Source organism: Streptopelia decaocto (assembly GCF_964273445.1).
Source record: "Streptopelia decaocto genome assembly, chromosome: 2".
NCBI classification, from domain to species: domain Eukaryota; kingdom Metazoa; phylum Chordata; class Aves; order Columbiformes; family Columbidae; genus Streptopelia; species Streptopelia decaocto.
In genome coordinates this window covers 50,316,552-50,335,220 of record NC_138655.1, presented here as the reverse complement: position 1 = coordinate 50,335,220, position 18,669 = coordinate 50,316,552, and the positions used below count along the sequence as shown (strand labels likewise).

At 41.7% G+C, this 18,669-nt stretch overlaps 1 protein-coding gene across 1 annotated transcript in view; it reads left to right on the top strand.

Annotated features, from left to right (window-relative positions):
* Nucleotides 1-10,865: 10,865 nt before the first annotated feature.
* Nucleotides 10,866-18,669, top strand: part of GREB1L (GREB1 like retinoic acid receptor coactivator) — a 142,690-nt gene continuing 134,886 nt past the window's right edge. The window contains exon 1 of the mRNA XM_082046953.1: nucleotides 10,866-11,022. The gene's annotated coding sequence lies outside the window, so the exon portion shown is untranslated. The remainder of the gene's footprint in view (nucleotides 11,023-18,669) is intronic.

Here is an 18,669-nt window from a genome sequence, read left to right as displayed (position 1 = left end):
GGGCCGCCCGCGCAAGCGGGAGGCAGAGGCGCCGCTAGGGGGCGCTGCGGCCGCGCAGGTGCCGCCGGCAGGCCCGGCCGCCGCGAGGAGATCCTAATGTCGCCCGGGCTGCGGCCGCACCGATCAGGGATTTCCCTCGCTCTGGAGGGTCAGTAAAGCTTTCCACGGAAAGGAGAGACTGACAAGTGACAGGCGGGAGAAGGGCTGGCTTGTGAGCAGCCAGGAGGCGACTGTCATGTAAAGCCAGACAAGTGCAAAGATGCTGATGAGACAAAGAGCAGCAGAATCATAGAATAGTTTGGGTTGGAATGGACCTTCAAAGGACGCCTAGTCCAAACCCCTGCCATGAGCACGGACATCTTCAACTAGAACAGGTTGCTCAGAGCCCTGTCCAGCCTGGCCTGGAATGTCTCCAGGAATGGGGATCTACCAGCTCTCTGGGCAACCTGTGCCAGTGTTTCCCCACCCTCAGTGTAAAGAATTTCTTCCTCGCCTCAATCTCCCCTCCTTTAGTTCAAAACCATTACCCCTTGTCCTGTCATAACAGGCCCTGCTAAAAAGTCTGTTCCCATCTTTCTTACAGGCCCCTTTTAAGTACTGAAAAGTCACAATAAGGTCTCCCCGGAGCCTTCTCCAGGCTGATATGAATATGAAATATGGATATCGGCCATTTCAGAAGAATGCAGCTCTAAAATTACAGGAACAAAGTTATTTTAATGATGTATTAGTTGCTCTATATAGGGGTGGTAGAAATGTCCCCCAGCAGAATTATCTTAAACATGTAAAACCTTATATATTACTGAGGATAAATGCAAGACTGTTTATTTTACTGGACTTCTGAAAATGCCAGACTAAATGACTTGATGGAGTTTCCCCCATTCAGGGGAAAGAATTTATTTCGTCCTTCTGGCACTTCTTGGAAAGGAGGTGCAGCAAGAAAGGGTTTAGCAAGTACATGAGTTGTGCAACCAGCTCCCAGCGCTGGTTATAATACCTGCTGTTAATTCAGAGCTCTTGCTTGGTTTGCTACAGGGGCTCAATTCTAACATCTTGGAAACAAAATCTGGCAAGAACAGGAATTAATGCTTTTTCCAACCGTTTCCTCAACTGCAAGCACCCCTCTCTCCTCCCTCATATTTTGCTGTTGGACTGCGTTCCCACAATGCTTGCCTGTGTCCCTGTGTGTGAGTTTAGGTGTATGTCAGCTACCTGTATCTTAACACCTCACCACTGCATTATTTTTTAGTGTTAGCTACAGCACCACAACCTATGATACTCGGAAGTTAAAAATACCTAAAAATGGCCATGTCCATTCTTTTTACTGAGGCAGTACTGGTGATAGAAAAAGGGACCCCTGGAGGGCACCTGCTCCAGCACCCTGCTCCAAACGAGGCTGAGTTCGCACATGCTGCTCAGGGTCTTTTCCAGTCAAGTTGTAAATATGCCAAGGATAGAGATTCCTCAGTCCCTCTGGGCAACCAGTCTTGAAAGGCTCTTTTTTGTTCCTAATGTCATGGTGGAATTTCCGTTCTTGTCCCCCAATAGGCAAGTGTCAACTGGTGTTTACAGGAGAAGGCAGTATACTTGATGGCGATGCGATGAAGACCAAACTTCTTTGCAGGGAGGAGGCATTGACATTCTTTGGCGTGCTCTTGGTCTAACTGGTTGCTCAGCAACTCGTCTCCAGTGAAACCAGATAAGATTTGAGCAGCAACATTGTTCTCCCAGTCAGTGGGTAGTTAAATGACCAGGTAGTTGACCAAAGTGATGAAGTAGAAGTAGACTCTATTTTGACCAGTACTTTAATGATCATTGTGTTTACTTATCTCCATTTCATGCTGATCTTCTCATGCCAATTTTAGTAATTTCTGGTTCCCTCTCTAGTAGCATCTCTTGAAGGATTTTATAAACCACTCCTAATATCTGTCTGCTTTCAACTCCGATTTGCTGATAGCACTGGACTCCTTCCTCAAGTCTCCCGTTCACAAGTGATACACTTTTTCTCCTACCCTCAACTACATCTGGAAGTGAAAAGCTCAAAGCCTTGTGATTTTCAAGTTTCCTTTTGCACAGTGTTCAAGTTCCTGATGCTGATGATCACAGCACATGTAGAGAGGACCCAAGCACCAAGAGTCAAGATGTCTCACAACACTGAAAATTCCCACCCCAGCTGGAGCCACAATCTGTAAGACACGACACAGCACATTTAGTACTTTAGAAAAAGTGTTACTGTCACACAGTCCCTTGGAAAGGTTCCTGCTGAGCCAGATAGCAGACAGAGAGAGAGAGAAAGACAGAGAAAGAAAAAGAGAGAGAGAGAAAGACAGAGAGAGAGAGAAAGACAGAGAGAGAGAGAAAGACAGAGAGAAAGACAGAGAGAGAGAAAGAAAGAGGGAGAAAGAAAGAAAGAAAGAAAGAAAGAAAGAAAGAAAGAAAGAAAGAAAGAAAGAAAGAAAGAAAGAAAGAAAGCAAGCTTTGGGATTTTCTTGCTCTCTTTTCCTGACTGGGCAGCAGCTGGGTTTGGAACTGTTTCTAACCAGCAGTGCAACCAGGCAGGTTTCCTGTCCTTCTGACAGCAATCACAATCCTTCCTGTTTAACTGGCATGAGATACTGAGAAACTTGTTAAAAAACTAAAAAAAACCCAAACCAAACAACAAAACCCAAAACAATATGTAAATAAAACATGACCTGCAGTCATGAGGATCTAACACTGTCCTAGCTGGGACTGAGGCCTACCTATTGGGTCTTTTGGGTTTCAAGGCGAAGCAATGCAGGGGGTTAGTGCAGGAGCAGCCCTCCCTGCTGACCAACCCAAGGCCAAATCCCAGTGGACTGATTGCTTTCAAAATGCAAGTAGAGACCCTCCACGGATTCCCTTTCATTGATGCCACCAGAAGACCCACAAGAATGCAGAACCTGTACAGCAACTTGTTAGCAAACATAATTCACTGTGCATTTGGTAGTACCATGTGCTTGAGAGATGGTGATATAGTGAATTACAGCAAATGATAGTAATCTTATCAAAACAACGCCTGACACCCAGATGAATGCAACTCAGTATTAAAACCAGTAGCTTTATGAGACAATAACCTAAATTTATCTCCCAGTAAAGTTACACACAGAGAAAGAAAAAGACAGACAAAACTATTTGTAATTAATACATTATAACTCACCGACACATTTATTTTTGCAAGGAGGTTTGTAGGCACACAGACAACACAGCACTTCACTTGCCTTTTTTTTTTTTCCTTTGAGAAACAAGAGAAACAGCTGGGAGACGAGTAGCTAAAATAATCTGTGTCTGCACACCTGCAGAGTGCAGGTTAAGACAGCTCAATGCAAAGACCTTAGAAGCTGCCCTAGAGAGGTGTGGCAGCTCTTAGACATGTTTCTGAAACTCTGTGGGAAACCTTTGCTGTGGAAAAGCCAGCTGGCAGGTCCCACCCCATGGCACACACCTACCTTTCTTTCTATGCTTCGAGAGAATGAGCCAAGCCATCTCTGTCTTCACATAAATCCATAAATTCTTCTTCTGAAGATGGGGAATGTATAAATATGGGAGTAGGCAACTCTGTAGACTCAGAGATTTGCCTACTGAAGGCTGAGAGGGAGATATGCTGTTGACAGCACTTGGGCCTGTTAAGATACAGTGAATGCTGCACTAACTTCATTTAGCAGCTAAGCTTTTCATTAGGATAAAGTCTGGCCTACCATGATGTGTGTGGACCTGGCTGGAAAACTGGGAGGGCAGTGACTGTCAGTTCTGGCAGCTACACAAGCCTAGGGAATTTACTGTAAGCTGCTTTAAGTAGGAATTTTGTCTGTGTAAAGGGAACAGTGACAAACCCAAGAATGGTTGGGGCTTGTGCAATCTTATCCACCTCACCTCAAAAGTATTTTCCATCTGTAAAAACCACAAAAGCTCAAACACATCTATGACGTTCTGGGAAAAACAAAACAAAGTCACAAACCAAGATGGAAGTTTGATACCCTAGATAGATAAACCTTCATAGATTCTAGGTAGTGAAAAATGTAAAGCAATTTTTAAAACACTAAAAATGCCTTGCACTACAAACATTATGCTAGGCCATGGGTACTGTAATTGTGAGATGCCTGTTTTTCACCTTTAAAATGCCAAATTTCCATGGCTTGGCTCCAGTTTGCATTCAGGGCCCTTTTCTCTGCTATTGTTAACATTCTTGTTAGTTCATGAGCAGCAACTCTTATGAAGAGCAAATAACTTTTAAATAAAAGGCAGCAAAAATCAAGCAGCAAGTGAACTCACTGCCATTCCTCAGCTGGGTTCAAAATAAATATCCCAACATCAGTCAGCACTGAGATACTGACTTTGACAAAATTCACTGTTCCTACTGATAAAAGCTACAGAAAACATTGCAAATTTGGCATTTAAAAAACCTTTATCATTGACCTTGACTCATCAAACCATGTCAGCGCCACGACAAAACCCACCTTTGTAAGCTCTAAATTTAATTGCTTATATGAAACTGCCACTTTTCCTTTTTCTGTCTATGACTACCAAGCCAGGAGACTTATAATGCCTGCGAGTGGTTCTGTTGCACGTGTCAAATGGGGAACAGCGGAGGGAATTTTTTTATATCCCTGTGGTAAGTGATTGGGACCGCATTCACCCAGCATTGGTGGTGCATAGGTGTGCAGTCTAACCTAGGTCTCTATGTTCCTTCAAAAGCCATGGAGGAGAATGAGGGGAGAGGGTTGCCTTTTGACGGTATTTATTTAAGAATGAGACGAAACAGCCTGCCAGAGCTGCCAAGTTATTTTCACTGTCTATAAAAAAAGACAGATTAGAGCTCAAGTTTTAGACAGCTTAAAGTTAGGCCAGACTACCTCCTCTGCAAGTAAGCCCTATTTAAAATGGTTATTTCACTATAAGCAATGAAATAGTTTTATTAGATTACATGCTTGGCAATAGAGACATGTCATTTAGGGGTAATGGATCTAGGTTTCAGTGTTGTCTTTGAGGATGCAACCCAGGGGATGGTGGAAGAGCTGGAGTATGGCTGAGTATTTTACAGAATAGTCAGTACTATGCATACTTTTCCATTTTGCTGAGGTTGTTCTTCATATTGTCTTGCACTTCAAAAACATTTAAACAGAAGGTGCTATTCCTCTTCATTACACACAATTATTTAAGCAGCCATGGCAAACTTATTTTTTTAAATATAACATTTCCTGATGAACAAAAGACTAATCTATATCTAGATATCCCTGGGGAAAAAAAATCCTCAGATCTACAGAGCTCATGAGTGTCCTACCCAAGCTTTCAAAGATACACGGAAATTCTTTATAATCTAGTTAAAGTGAACAAATCCAGCTACAATCAGAAAATTATCTTTGAATCACTTAAAGCAATCAGTTGCCATGCTTTTAATTTTCCTTTTAAAAACGATGGAGTATTGACAACATTTTGTTGTATAGCAAAAAATAAGAATGTATTTTCCCATTGCAAGAGGTCAAAATGCATTGTGCTAATTCCATGGTTTATTAAAAAAAAAAAAAGGCTCAATCATAAAACCCAAATTCACACTGTATGATTAATTTCAATCAGCCACAGTCTAATGTAATACACAGATTAGTTGCTAAAAGGGATTCCACTGAAAGATTAGTGAATTTTGAAAATAATTTATCAAATCAAGATTTATACAGAGAAAAAAACCCACAACATTAAAACTATGTAGAGGCTCAGGTTTGACAAATCCTAGTTTACAGAGTTTTCCTTAACACAGAACTTACTTTTTCACAGTAGCTCTGACAGTACTAAAAAGGGGTAGTCCTTTTGCACTGCCTTATCTGAAACAAAATTGAATTTCACAAATTATTTAGAAAATTATACAGAGAAACGCTGCTACAGACTCTGTCATGCAGCACAGTTACATAGGTGCCAACAGTTCTTCCTGTTCAAAGACTACTTTTGATTTAGGCAGGGTAATGCACTTTCCCTTTTGCTGGCACAGTCTGCTGTTAAGGGCACGCTTCTTAGCAAAGGAAATGGGACCTGACTGTGTCCTGCATGATAAAACTGTAAACAAGAGCTGACATTGCAATACCAAGTATTTTAGAGAAAGTTTTAAAAAGATTGAGAACCTGGCTATAGTTTCCAGTCAGGGCAACTGAGATTCTAGCAATTAACTCCAGGACTTCTACACAACCATCTGTTTCTTTTTCTGAAATGAGTATCTCAATGGCCATTCTGAAAAATCCAATCAAAATCAAGAAGGAATAGATAGTATATGTATGCCAGTGACTACGTGCTAGTGCCGAACTTCCAGGAAAGCCTGCTGATTAGTCAAGCAATTTCTATGGAGTGAATAATGGAAAGATAACACAAGTATGTTCTTACTAGTTGTAAGAAACACTTGGCTTCTTTCATCTTACTGCACACTACCCATTTTTTTTTGTAGGAGGTGTGCTAAGTATTAATACTGAAAACACTGATGCCAAAATATGTATTTTAAGAATGTTTCAGTAGAAGAATAGAGATAAGAAAGCTTAGATATGATGACAATGGAATTACAGCAGTGTTTGAGCATCAGGAGATCTGAATTCAGTTCCTACCTCTACCTTCATTCAAAACATTTCATTTTGCCTACTTCAGCTCCCCATCTCCAGCACTGCTTCCTGTTTCATCCTGTCCACTGGTTCCATACATTTAGAATAAACTTTAGAGGGAATAGCTCTTAAATATTTGGATAGTACTGAATTTACAGATGCCTCGATGTTAAATAGACCAAATACAACTTTACAACATTACAACTAGAGACAGAATAATTCACATCACAGTAATAAAGAGATAAGATATAATGACTCATAAAAGATGACCCATGAAGAAAGATGAAAGTTATTTAGAAGGCTCGTACCAGAATTACTAATCAGGACAGTGGGATTTGCTTTAGCCCCAACAAAGGAAGTCAAAGCAAAGTTTGCAATCAGCTTTTAACAATGGCAAGACCAAGTCTGTGGAATTCAGATGCTTCATTCAGGCCAAGTTTAATATCAAAGGTGTGGTAGGTTGGATCAAATAAAACATTCATACTAACAATTCTAGGATAGAAATTACTGTTTTTAACATGTATTAACTTCATAGTTCACAAATAACAACAAATGAAAGCAGAGAATTCCCTTGTGTGGGTATTTATTTATTTATTTATTTGTTTTTTGAAACTTAATTTCTGAGATTGGATACATCAAGTTATCAGTCAATATTTAAATGTAACAGGCATGACAAATATAAATACAAGCTCCAGTTCAGAGAGTGATCTAAGATGAGCTGATGACATTCACTTTCATGAAAAAAAAAGTTGAAATCTGTTGAGAATTTTGCCTTCATGGCTAGGAAGGTAGAAACCATACATTTCTACTATTCACAGTATTTAGAACACTATAACCAAAGGATCTTACTCCTGTTGCTTTGAAAACCAGAGAACATAGAGACAGTGAAGACATCCCTATAGGCAGGGGGAAATGCAATCCGTTATGAAGGCTCAGGACTGAAGGATACCTATCAACCTTTGTAGTTTCACTGGGGACCTGTCAATTTTTGCACAAACTGTAGTATCATATTATGTTCTTACACAGTCGTTTATAAAAGATAATATAAGTGATGGTATCTTGCCCTGTAAATATGAAAATGGCCAAAACCCAATCCATGAATGACAATTTTCTTCTGTCTTGCCTAGTCAGGGATCAGAACCTGCTTGCTAAACCAGGTGTGCTTATTTAATGCTGCCTCTTTAACTCAGTACTAATTGACCTTGCTTCCCAAAGCGAGCCTCTAATTGCTGTGTGACTGCATGGCTGCTGTCAGTAAATTCTAACAACTGACTCAAATTTCTCACTGCTTGAAGTTGTACTTTCTTGTTCCCTCAAACATTCTTTTGTTCTCCATACCTGTAGGTTGTCCAAATTGTGTGGTCTCTCATTTATTTCACTCCAACAGCTGCTTTGGCATTCTGCATCTTCTGTTTCGGATACATGAGTGGCTCTGCGCAATTGTGTTGTGAATATCAAGGCTTCAAACCCTGAAAGACTTTTCTGTCCCAAAACGTTCTTGTTACAGATTTTATCCTGCCATCTGATGTGCAATATGGCCCACAGATGGTACAGATGAAACCACCCTACAAGCTGTAAATGTTGATAGTCAAAGTATAAAGTTAGAAGAAAACACATAATGAATGTTTCTTCCTTTTCAAAAGAGCAAAACAAAAATAAGTCAAAATAAGAATTACTGCATTAAAGCTACTAGAATAATTCTCACTCATTCAGTAGATACCTCTAAATAAAATTAAAGAGTCTGAAATGTCAAGAGAAATCTAGACTGCAATTACAGGGATCAATTTAGATATAATTAAGTAATCTAGGTTTGAATTATCATATGCTACAGAAGGTATTCAACAGGCGCCTTGATATGCTTTCAAATATCTAATGAAGTTTTAACAGTAATAACAAAGTCACTGTCTAAATCTGCCCAGGGCCACATGGCAACATTTTCTCAAGGGACTGACAGTGATATTGCTTAATTCCATCATATTTTGCAGAATATCAACAGCACAGTTGACATATACAGCATACAAGTGGACATATTAGAATGGCAGCCTGAACTCTTTTGCAGCTATCTACTTCTAAGTTGCCAGAAAAATTAAGTGTCCAGCTTAGAACAGGCAAAGTGGCAAAGCTTTAGCACTTGGATCCTAAAGCCTGATCTGACTTGGTGAAGTATTTTACATTCCGCTTCAGCTAAATTTTTAGCTATCTGTTGTTAAGGGTCATAATATTAGCAACTTTATACATACACAGACACCAAGACAGGCTAATGGAGGTAGCATGTCTTCAGGTAATCCACTGCTGAAGCCCACCTCTAAGCAATTCAAGTACGTGAATAGTCCTGTCAAAGCCAACTGATTTAGCTATTCATATAAAAACTACATAATGTCAGAATCAAAGCAGTCAATGAACAAACTAGTTGCAAAGCTTTATTTGGGAGGTACCTGGGTTTTGAGAACAAGTGTGACATAAGAATATATATAAAAGAAAGTTCTGGAGCTCATGTCTGTAGCCATGAGCTAAGAAGTACCAAAGTACTACAAAGAAGTGCCAAAGAAGTTGGTAAGAAACCAACTTCTTTTGGTATTTCCCACCAAAGAAGTTGGTAGGAAAAAAGCATGTATCCCCCAGCCTTTGGTCTCTAACTTATGTACACAGATATATGGACCATTACTACACTTTTGCATCCCATTCAATGAAATAAAGTGCAGATTGGCATGTCATAAAAAAGCATTGCTCAAATTACAGTAAACCAAAACATAAAGAATAGTGAAAACCTTCTTAGTGCCTATCAGAAAGAGTGGAGTTAATGCAGAAAAAGGCTAACTTTGTCGAATGTACATCTACATTGTCTATTAGACTGACCTCTGTTTCTCATTTCTGGACTGAGCAGCAGTACTGCAGTGCCACACCATCGCTGTGCCATCTCCATTTTCTCCAGAAGGTAGGGACAGTATTTCCTTCTCATTTTTTGATGGAAAGTCTCATTATCTGTGGTAATGAGAAAACTCAGTAGGATGCTGGAACTTAGTATTTTAACTAGCAAATACAAAATAAAAGGATGTGAGAAAAGTACTGGACATCTTTCTCTCTCAACGTCATACAGCAGCAGGCTCCTGTAAAAGAAAACTAACAACACTACCACTTTTTTTTGGTCACTGTCATGTTTTTCTCAGCTGCTGAAGCAAAGAGACAGAACACTGCCTAAGATTGAGCCCTTTGGTTCCAAGAGAAGAAAAAGGGTTTTGAAAAGGCTCTCAAGAAATATGCTCTTTGAAAAGCAAAAAGTGAAAAGGAGAGAAGATAGCTCATATGGTAGCTGAATCAAAGGTGAAAGGAAGAAAATGCATAATCATTTTTCCCCAGTTCAATGGATATTTTCCCTTGGAGCACGCTCCTGTATTTCTAGTCCCCGTCCCGTGCTCCTGCTAAGTCTGACTTGAGTCTTTACAGACACTAACAACCCAAACCTACTGCTTCCCCGCACAGACTCGGTCTCCATTTACAGCTTCAAATGTTCCAGATCCTTCCATTTCCATCCCCTCCAACGCACTCGTATCCCTTCATCCCCACCTTCCTTGCCTTGAGCCCTGTTCAATTTAACCTCCGACACAAGTTTACACGCAGCACCCTTCTGTAGTCCACCTCCAGTGTCCTCCGGCCACACTAAGCTCCTTCAGCTTCTACTCTACCGCTCCTGGGCTAATTAAACCCAAAACAAAACGAGGTGGCCCTTCCCAACTCTAAACTCTGACCGTAGCCCTGCCGGGCCCGCACCGCAGGGCCGTCTCACAGTGAGCCACGCTGGATTCCTCACAGGGTTTTGACGCCTCTCCGCTCCCTTCTCGGTTCCGCTCCGCGCAGGGCCTCAACCCTTCCCTCCCCGACTGGAAGCACCCCAGCTCCCTCTCTCCTCACCGAGCCTCGGCCGCCATGTCCCGGCTCTCACTGCCCTGCCTGCCTCCCTTCTCCACTAACCCGCGTCCATCCCAGCGCCCGTTCCCGACCCATCACCTCAGTCCCTGGCACGGCGCGCCCGCCACCCTTCCCAACCCCGTCGCCCTGGGGCCTGGCCCGGGACGGAGAGGCCGTTCCTCAGCCCTGCCGCCCGCTGGACACCCCCTCACCTGAGCGCTGCTCCCCCGCCACCACCGCCCGGTCCCCTCGCTCGCCGCCCCCTCCCCGGTCCCTCTCCCTCCCCGCTGTCAGAGCAGGAGGGGCGGCACCTGCGGGTCCGCCCCATTCTCCTCCCCTCCCCTCCTCCCGCCGGAGAGAGACCGAGACCCGGAGGGAGACGGCGGCACCGGGCGGGACCGCTGACTGTAGTTGCTCGATATGAGAGGAGGAAGGGGGAGGAAAATTCAGTAAATTAAAAAAAAAAAAAAAAAGTGAGGGAGGGGTGGAAGGAGAGCGCTTCAACTTCTCCTCTCTGCCCAGCAAGGTAAGGGAAGCGGTGGGGGACGCGGGGCTTTACTTCGCCTTCTCGCCGGTTTCTGGAGAGGGCACAAAGGTAGCGGGTCGGGCCGGTGGCAGCGGGGCCCCGCTCGCTGGGTCGCGCTCGGTGCCAGTCACCCCGCGGAGCGCAGCACCAGGGGCGGCGGGGAACTGCGGCCGGTGTCACTGGCGGGCTGCCGGTGCTCTCCCCCGGGTGGGCTCCAGCCCTTTGTTACCGTCGTTTTGGACCGGGGTGGGAAATGACCCCGCGCGGACGGGGCAAGGTGGGGGCGGGAGCGCCCTGGCCGGGCGGCTGCCGGAGTAAAGCTGCCCCTGCGGGCAGGCGGCCGAGAGGCAGCAAAGCCCCGGGGAGCGAGGGGGAGGCGGGCGGGGTGGGCGCGGGGGGTGCAGGTGGCTCTGCTCACCGCCCCGCGCTGCCGTGAGAGCGGCCGCCGGTAGGGGGCTCGGCTGCCTCGCCCTCCGCGCCCGGGGAGGCTTCGCCAGAGGTGGGGAGCGCTGGGGGTGGGCGGCCTTGGTGGGGGGTGTTCGGAGGGTGTTTCTGGACCTGTGCAGCTTTGGAGGAGGGGAGGCCAGGGCGGTGGATGCTGTTCCCGGGGGGGCGCTCTGGCCGTGGCGGAGGGCGGCGGTGTCCCCTGGAGACGCGGCAGCCCAACGGGCAGTAACGGTCGCGCTGAGGGCAGGCGCTGCCGTCGCGGGCCCTGTCACTGGCGGCCTTCGGGTGATTCCTTTCCCCGTGGTGACGAGCGATCGACAGGACTTGGTTGCTGTCGGGAAGTCAAGATAGAGAGGAGAAAACCGGCTCCGATGAACCGAGCGCCGGCTCTTCGAGGCGGCTGACAGGTTTATGAAGGGCGCCCCGCGGCCCTGGGCAGCGGTGAGGGACCGCCGGGGTTCAGCCCTTCCCTCGGCTTTCCTGAAATCTCCGAAACGTGAAAACTCGGTTTAAACCATAGGATTTCGGCCATCCCAGTGGGTGCGTCAAGGGTTGCTGTTTGTTTAGGCCCCAAGGCTGCATCCATATCCTGAAACTTAAGAATTATCGATGGTTAGATGTGTTTGAAGTGCAGGAGACCTTTAAGTTATGGTGGAAAAATATTTCCCATGTCTGTGGCTTGTCAGTGTGATTGTTTTAATTACCCTGAAGATATGACCTTTTTTTACATGATTTCATGTGGCTTTCTTTGCATTGGTGACTCTTACAACTTTCTCACTGAATTATATTTTAAGTAGTATTGAAATAATATTCCATATTCTTTGTACTTCATTGATACCTTGTTACAAAGAGCTTTTTAAAAGGCTGAAATAAAAAGCTACTGAAGAAGGAAGTACTGTCTTTTATTTCCCAACTTTAGGAATAACTGAAGCATATATATATATATATGTGTGTGTGTGTGTGGGTTTTCTTACAATTATTACTGTTGTTTAGAGCTGAGAGTGAAGTGAGTAGGTAGAAGCTTTCTGCACTGTTAAATACTGTAATGCACACTTAAGTTTGGGGTTTGTTAAGGGGTTTGAAATATGCCCTCTGAAGAAAAATAACGGTGGGTCTTCTGTTGATTGACAAACTTAAAACATAGCACTAGTGAGATCTAAAAAAATATATTTGAAAATATTAAACCTTATCCTGAAGAATTTGCTTGTGAGTAGGACAAAAGCACTTATGGGGCTGGTGGATTAACTTTTTAAATACCGCTTTGCAAACGAGTAAGGATTGTGTGAGGATTCTCATAGCTGTTAAGAAATGGTTATTCCTCATTTTGACACTTGTGGATTTTGAATAGATGCATACTTTTTCTCATGTATGCTCAAGTATTTCCAACAAAATGCTCTAGAAAGTCAAAGAATAATGTTCAGTTTGTGCCTACTCGTTTAAAGGGTTGAGCTCTGAAGGTTAAATTACGCATCTGGTAATACAGATAACAAATACAGTATATGTTTTTGTTTGTTATTGGTAGTGTGTGTGCAAAACAAATTATTGGGTAAGGTGTTTAATAGAGAAATAACTTAGTTATAAAAACCAATATGTATGTACCTGGAATTTTTATTAGTTGGGTTTGGCTGTAGATAATGTTACAAAAATAAATGGTGATGATTTTTTGCTAAGGCAGTTTTTAAGCCCAGGATGTAATACTAAAGGAAATAAGCAGTAATAGGGAACTTGGTTACTGGGCTTTTACTGTGATACTTAAAATATGTGAAGTTCTTTAAGATCTCAAGAGGACATCACAGTTGAAAGGAGGGGTGATCTGACTGTGAAAGGTTTGTCTAGGATTCAAAAAAGCACGTTTGGTTCAAGGTCTTCTTAAACACATAACTATTGGCATTGATATTTGGCAGTTCAACAAGTCGTGTCTGAAGTATTTTGTAGATACAAGGAAAAGGAAAGAAAACTTAGTAGTGTAATTTAGGAAACTCCAATTAGTTGCTATGGGATATAGGTAATGAAACTATATTTTAAGGGAAATCTGGAAAAATCTGTCCGCCATGAAGCCTATAATATTATGAATGCTGGGCTGTTTATTCAGTGTAAAGCTAGATTCAGTATAATGTCAAAAATATACTCTAGAAAATCTTATTAATGGTAGCCAACAATAAAAAAAAAAGGAGGATTGAACGCATGTCACTAATTTTCAGTGTTTCTGGGAGATTTTGAGTGGGCATAGAAGTGTAGGGATTTTACTTTCAGCGGTGTAATCTTTTGTATTATCTTTCATATTAAGCATTTTCGAGTGGTTTTTAAAAGTACTTTTATGCTTTGCATCGTTCTGTACCATATGTTTTGGATTTAATTCTTTGAATGACCACTGAAGTGCAGCCAACTTGGGGTGAATGTGGCAACTGTTAACTAGCGCTTAGCAACAGTGCACAATAATCAAGACGGGAAGTGAAGAAGAATACCATGTCTAATTGAAACTACAGGGGGCATTTAGGTAGGTAAGATGTAATTAACAAAACCTGGAGCTTGGACATGATATTAAGGCGTCACATCTTCAGTCTTATAAAAAGGATTGTGAAATCGTTAGTGTAAAAAAAGTTTCAGATTTTTGATTTTATACCTTAGATGGATAACCTCTTTGAGATGCATGTGTTTTACCTATTCTTGCATAATCATTTCTCACACATAATACAGAAGACATGTTTTACTTTGCTTCTAAGATGGAATTGTGAAAAAGAAGACAGTTGAAAAGACTGACAAATGAAGGAGTAATAGGCCTTGACATTTTGACACTGATGTCTTTTAGAGAATTAGCCCCGCAGACTAGAGTTCGTTAGGTATAATGATTAAGATATCTCTAATATTCTGGAACAGATTACAGTGGCAATCATAAAACACCACTATTTTTTTTTTTTTACAGTTAATGTGTTTTTATTTTCTCTAAGAATCACTGGCTTTCCTCAAATCCTCTCTTGTCGTAACATTCCTTAAAGTGCTGTGAAAAGCATTGCTTGTTTGCTTAGAACACTCTTGCCTAATATAGTTTCAGTTTAATTTTTAAAAAATTCCAAACCTGATCATTTTGTTTCATGATTAATTCTGTATGGAGATACATTAATGGACCAATCTTATGTCTTGTATATCCCAAACACATCTTGTTTCTAAGAACTCTGGAAATATCATCATACAATAAGGAGAGAACTAGTAAATGAGTTTTCAGTGAGTCATTAGAGAGGCCATTTGCAACTCTGAGCATGGCTAGTATAGCCCCTGTTAATGGATTCGAACTTGCAGGTAGGCAATGAAGATGACCCAAAAATAAGGAGCCACGTTGTGAAGGTACTTACAGTGGTGAACTATCCAGTATCATTAGGCTCTCGGTGTTTTCATAGAATAATTAATGTTTTTATAATCCAAAAGCAAAACTACAGAATACCTGTTGAAGGAACTTGTGGATGACGGAAATTTGGAACAGTGTTTAATCACAGTGGGAACAGCCAAATTTTGTACGCTGCTGTGGTTGGCTTAGAAGTACCAAGTAGAAGTATGGAGTTCTGCATAAAAATGATGCTGAAATGGAATTATTTTTGTTTCGAGTGACTCTTGAAGTCATGTCAGCTGATTTCTGTCATCTTACTATGTCACACAGTAGTGTCACAGCTTCTGTGAAATTCTTTTGGGACGTGAGAGGCCAGAGAGAATTGTGTATCATTTACGTGTATTTGATATAATTCTCATTGAGTTAGCATTTTAAGTTCCATGGCACTTCAGAGGTTGAATAAATAAAACCCCATATACCTGATCTGAAGACCTTACAGGAAAAATTGTCAAACACTTTGATTAATTTAATGTTTACTTTTAAAAACTGCAGTTATACTACAGCAATTAATAAAATGTTCATAAAATGTAAAAGGTGATAAGAACTGTATGTTATGACATAAAATCACCAGAAGAGTAAGAAGGTAGGGAGCAGCCTGAGTCAATATGACAAGATCTGATAGAAACCTTTAATTAATATTCCCCATGTAAGGTTTTAGAGAGGTTATTTTGAGGTAGTTTTTTGAACTGATGGAGCTATGAGCTGCAAAACAGTGTGGGCAGACTTAAGATACTGTTACTTAAGAGATTACCAGACATCTGTTGTAGTGGTTCAATGAACAAGCCTGGAATAACTAGTTTTAGAAAATGCTGTGCGAAGATCCTGCTTTTCTCTTGCTCCTATCTCCATCGTAGTCTGTAATTAGCTCTTTTCAGTGCTGTTGATATGATCTGAACCGCACACTTTGCAGTAAGTGAAAAAGTTAGTTACTGAATGTAACTCTAGTCCTAATACTGTTGGGGTTTTTTTTCTTTTTTTAAATGAAGACATTACTTTTGGTGAAATGCAGAGATAAGACTGCCCTGGAACATACTGTGTGAGGTTGTTATGGTTAGTTAGATGGCTGACTATTTTAAACTGATGCCTTTAGGGTATCAAATGCAACTGAATGTTTTGCTAGTGCCTCTGTTTTTTTGCACTGAATTCTGCTGCATCTCCCTCTGCAGCACCAATTTATCTGTTGGATGGAGTGTACACAACCAAAATTTCAGAGAAGTCACTAGCCTTCTTTGGAAGACAGTTTAGACTACTGTTTTTCTCTGGAACCATAAAATGTTTAAATTTGTATTAGTATTAGTGTGCATATGAAACATTTTCCCTCTAATGCTCTACATATTTGAGAGATATTAGGCTTCTCCTCCCCTTGCTTTTAAAATGCTATGTCCAAGTTCAAAACTTGCTTTCTTGTAGGTTCTCAAGTCTCTAGACGTAAGGAAACCTAAGAGTCCTGTTCTGGGAGTTTGATAGTTAATTTATGCATTCATTTTTCTTTCCTGTTAACCCCAGCTGCCTTTTAAAAGATAGAGGTAGTTCATAGGCAATTCTAATGCCAGTGCTCAGTGAGACTATGTATGGTCTGACTTGTATTGTCCCTTCCTTGTGGTGTTATCAGTCAAGGGTAATTAGTAGAGTGTTTTGAAATTGCTGTGTGCCTGATCCTCTACAGTCTTCCTAGGAAAGAGGAAATGACCACTTTTTTAAAAACTGAAATGTGGCACAGCATCCTTGGTTTAGTGAGATCTGAGCTCTTTGGAGCTTCCTCCATCGTACCCACTTCAGAGAGCTGTTGTAATGGTCAGGAAGAGCAGTTCCCAATAGCTGAGTACAGCTGCTTCCAACACCATGAGGAATCTGGGCAACTACCTTTTTACGCTGGAGTCACTGGTGAAAAAGGGACATTCACAGCAGAGTTTTATCAGCCTTACTGTTGCCTACCCATGTTACTGATGTCTCAGGATAAAGAGCATATGTGGTAAAACCGTGTCTTGATGGCTGTCAATTTAGGATTTGCAGAGAGCCAAATGCTCTATTCTGTGGCCTAAGCCTGATGTCCTTCCACTGTTGGTATAGTACTTTGTTGCTATTAGTTCTCCAATTACTGTCTCCTTGGTGATAAGGTGCTGGTTGTGATATGGTGTTTCACAGTATATGATTGCATCTCAGTCTTACTATTCAGGAGATCATGCCATCTACTTTTACTGCTTTTGTTCCTGCCTCACTGACCATCTCCTTGTGGCTTGCCAGGAAGCCCCCCAGATTCTGTGTTCCTTTTGAGCCTTGGGTGGCTTTATTCTCCTGTTCTTTCACACTTTCAGTCCACTTTGAGAACAGCTGTTTCATAAAGGAAGCTTAATCTTGTAATTTCTTTAAACCACTTTTAAAGAATCAAGGTCTTAGTGCAACAAGGTGATTCATTTGTGGAGACTGGAAATTAGGTCTTGATTTTTACAGCTACAATGCCCTTCACTGCATCAAGAAAAGGGAAACAGCTTCCTGCCTGTCATGTTGTGTGTGACATTTAAGAACATAGTGGTTTTCTAGTCTTGTAAAAAATGCTTTCAAAAATTTATTTGTATAGATGAAATGTTAAGACATTGTTATTACTCTTTCTAATCTTAATCTCTTAGAGGTAAAATTCTGGCTGTGAGAACGGTAGGAAATTAGGTGGGTTAGGTGAGCGATCAGTACCAGCTCACAGAGAAGCAATTTTAAAGAACACCTGAGGAAAGGGCAAAGCCATCCAAGACGACTTTAATGCCCTGGATAGAGGCACGCAAAACTGCTGGTGGGTTATTTCAAAGCCAAAGGTCAGAGTGAAAAATATGCATATCCTCACAGTCCTGATTGCATCAGTTTCAGCAAATTTTGAAGGTTAGCTTCTGCCAGGTTATTTTGTTTGGTTGGGGTTTGTCGTTTTAGTGTTGGGTTTTTTTTGTTTGTTTGGTTGTTGTTGTTGTTTTTTGTTTTTGTTTGTTTGTTTGTTTTTTTTTTTTTTTTTTTTTTTTTGGTGTGTGGGTTGTTTTTTTTTTTTGCATTAGGAGAGTCATCTCTCAGTTTCTAAGCCTTTCGAGGAGGGGAAAGATAACTTGTCTGCCAGATTGTTATTTCACCTTCTTCTTCCAGGTCCCCAGTCATGATTTTAACAGATGTGAGGGGAAAGCAGGATTTCAAGGGCATCATGATTAAAACGTTAGCTGTCACAAGCTTTTGTGTCGAGCTATGGAATATTTTCTGATGAAGCAGCAGGACATCTAAACATACAGGTTTGGGGGTTTTTGTTTGTTTTGTAGCATTAACTTAGTAATGTCCTTCTTATTTACTATGTGCCTGAGAGTGTGTTACGTGCTGCATAGTAAATGCATAGGTGGTTGCCTCCTCCAGAAGTCTCTCAGCTGCAGACTTGACAAATTAGGGAGAATAGTGTGTGTGTATATATGAAAGAGGACATGAATTAGAAATGCTGGAGTCTAACATATTAATGGTCCGATATCTTAATGGCTCATAGGATTATTTTTCTTTAATGATTGCTTGGCAGAGGTGGCTTATGCTGTTTTGAACTCTAAAGTTGTGTTTGCAGTTGGCATGTGTGTGTATGACTAGACCAGGAGTTCTTAGTGTGTAGTAGATGTGCCACTAGTAATGTTATTCAAAACTGTATGCCTCGGAAGCTCTCAAACAAAAGCTACCACCAAAAAAAACACTTTAATTTTGAACAGCAGATGTGACCTTGTGGCAGAAAAGCCTGAGAGGAGGAAGAAAATAAATATTCTGGCTGCTCTCAGCTGTTATAGTGAACAGTGCTTGCTTGCTGACTGTCC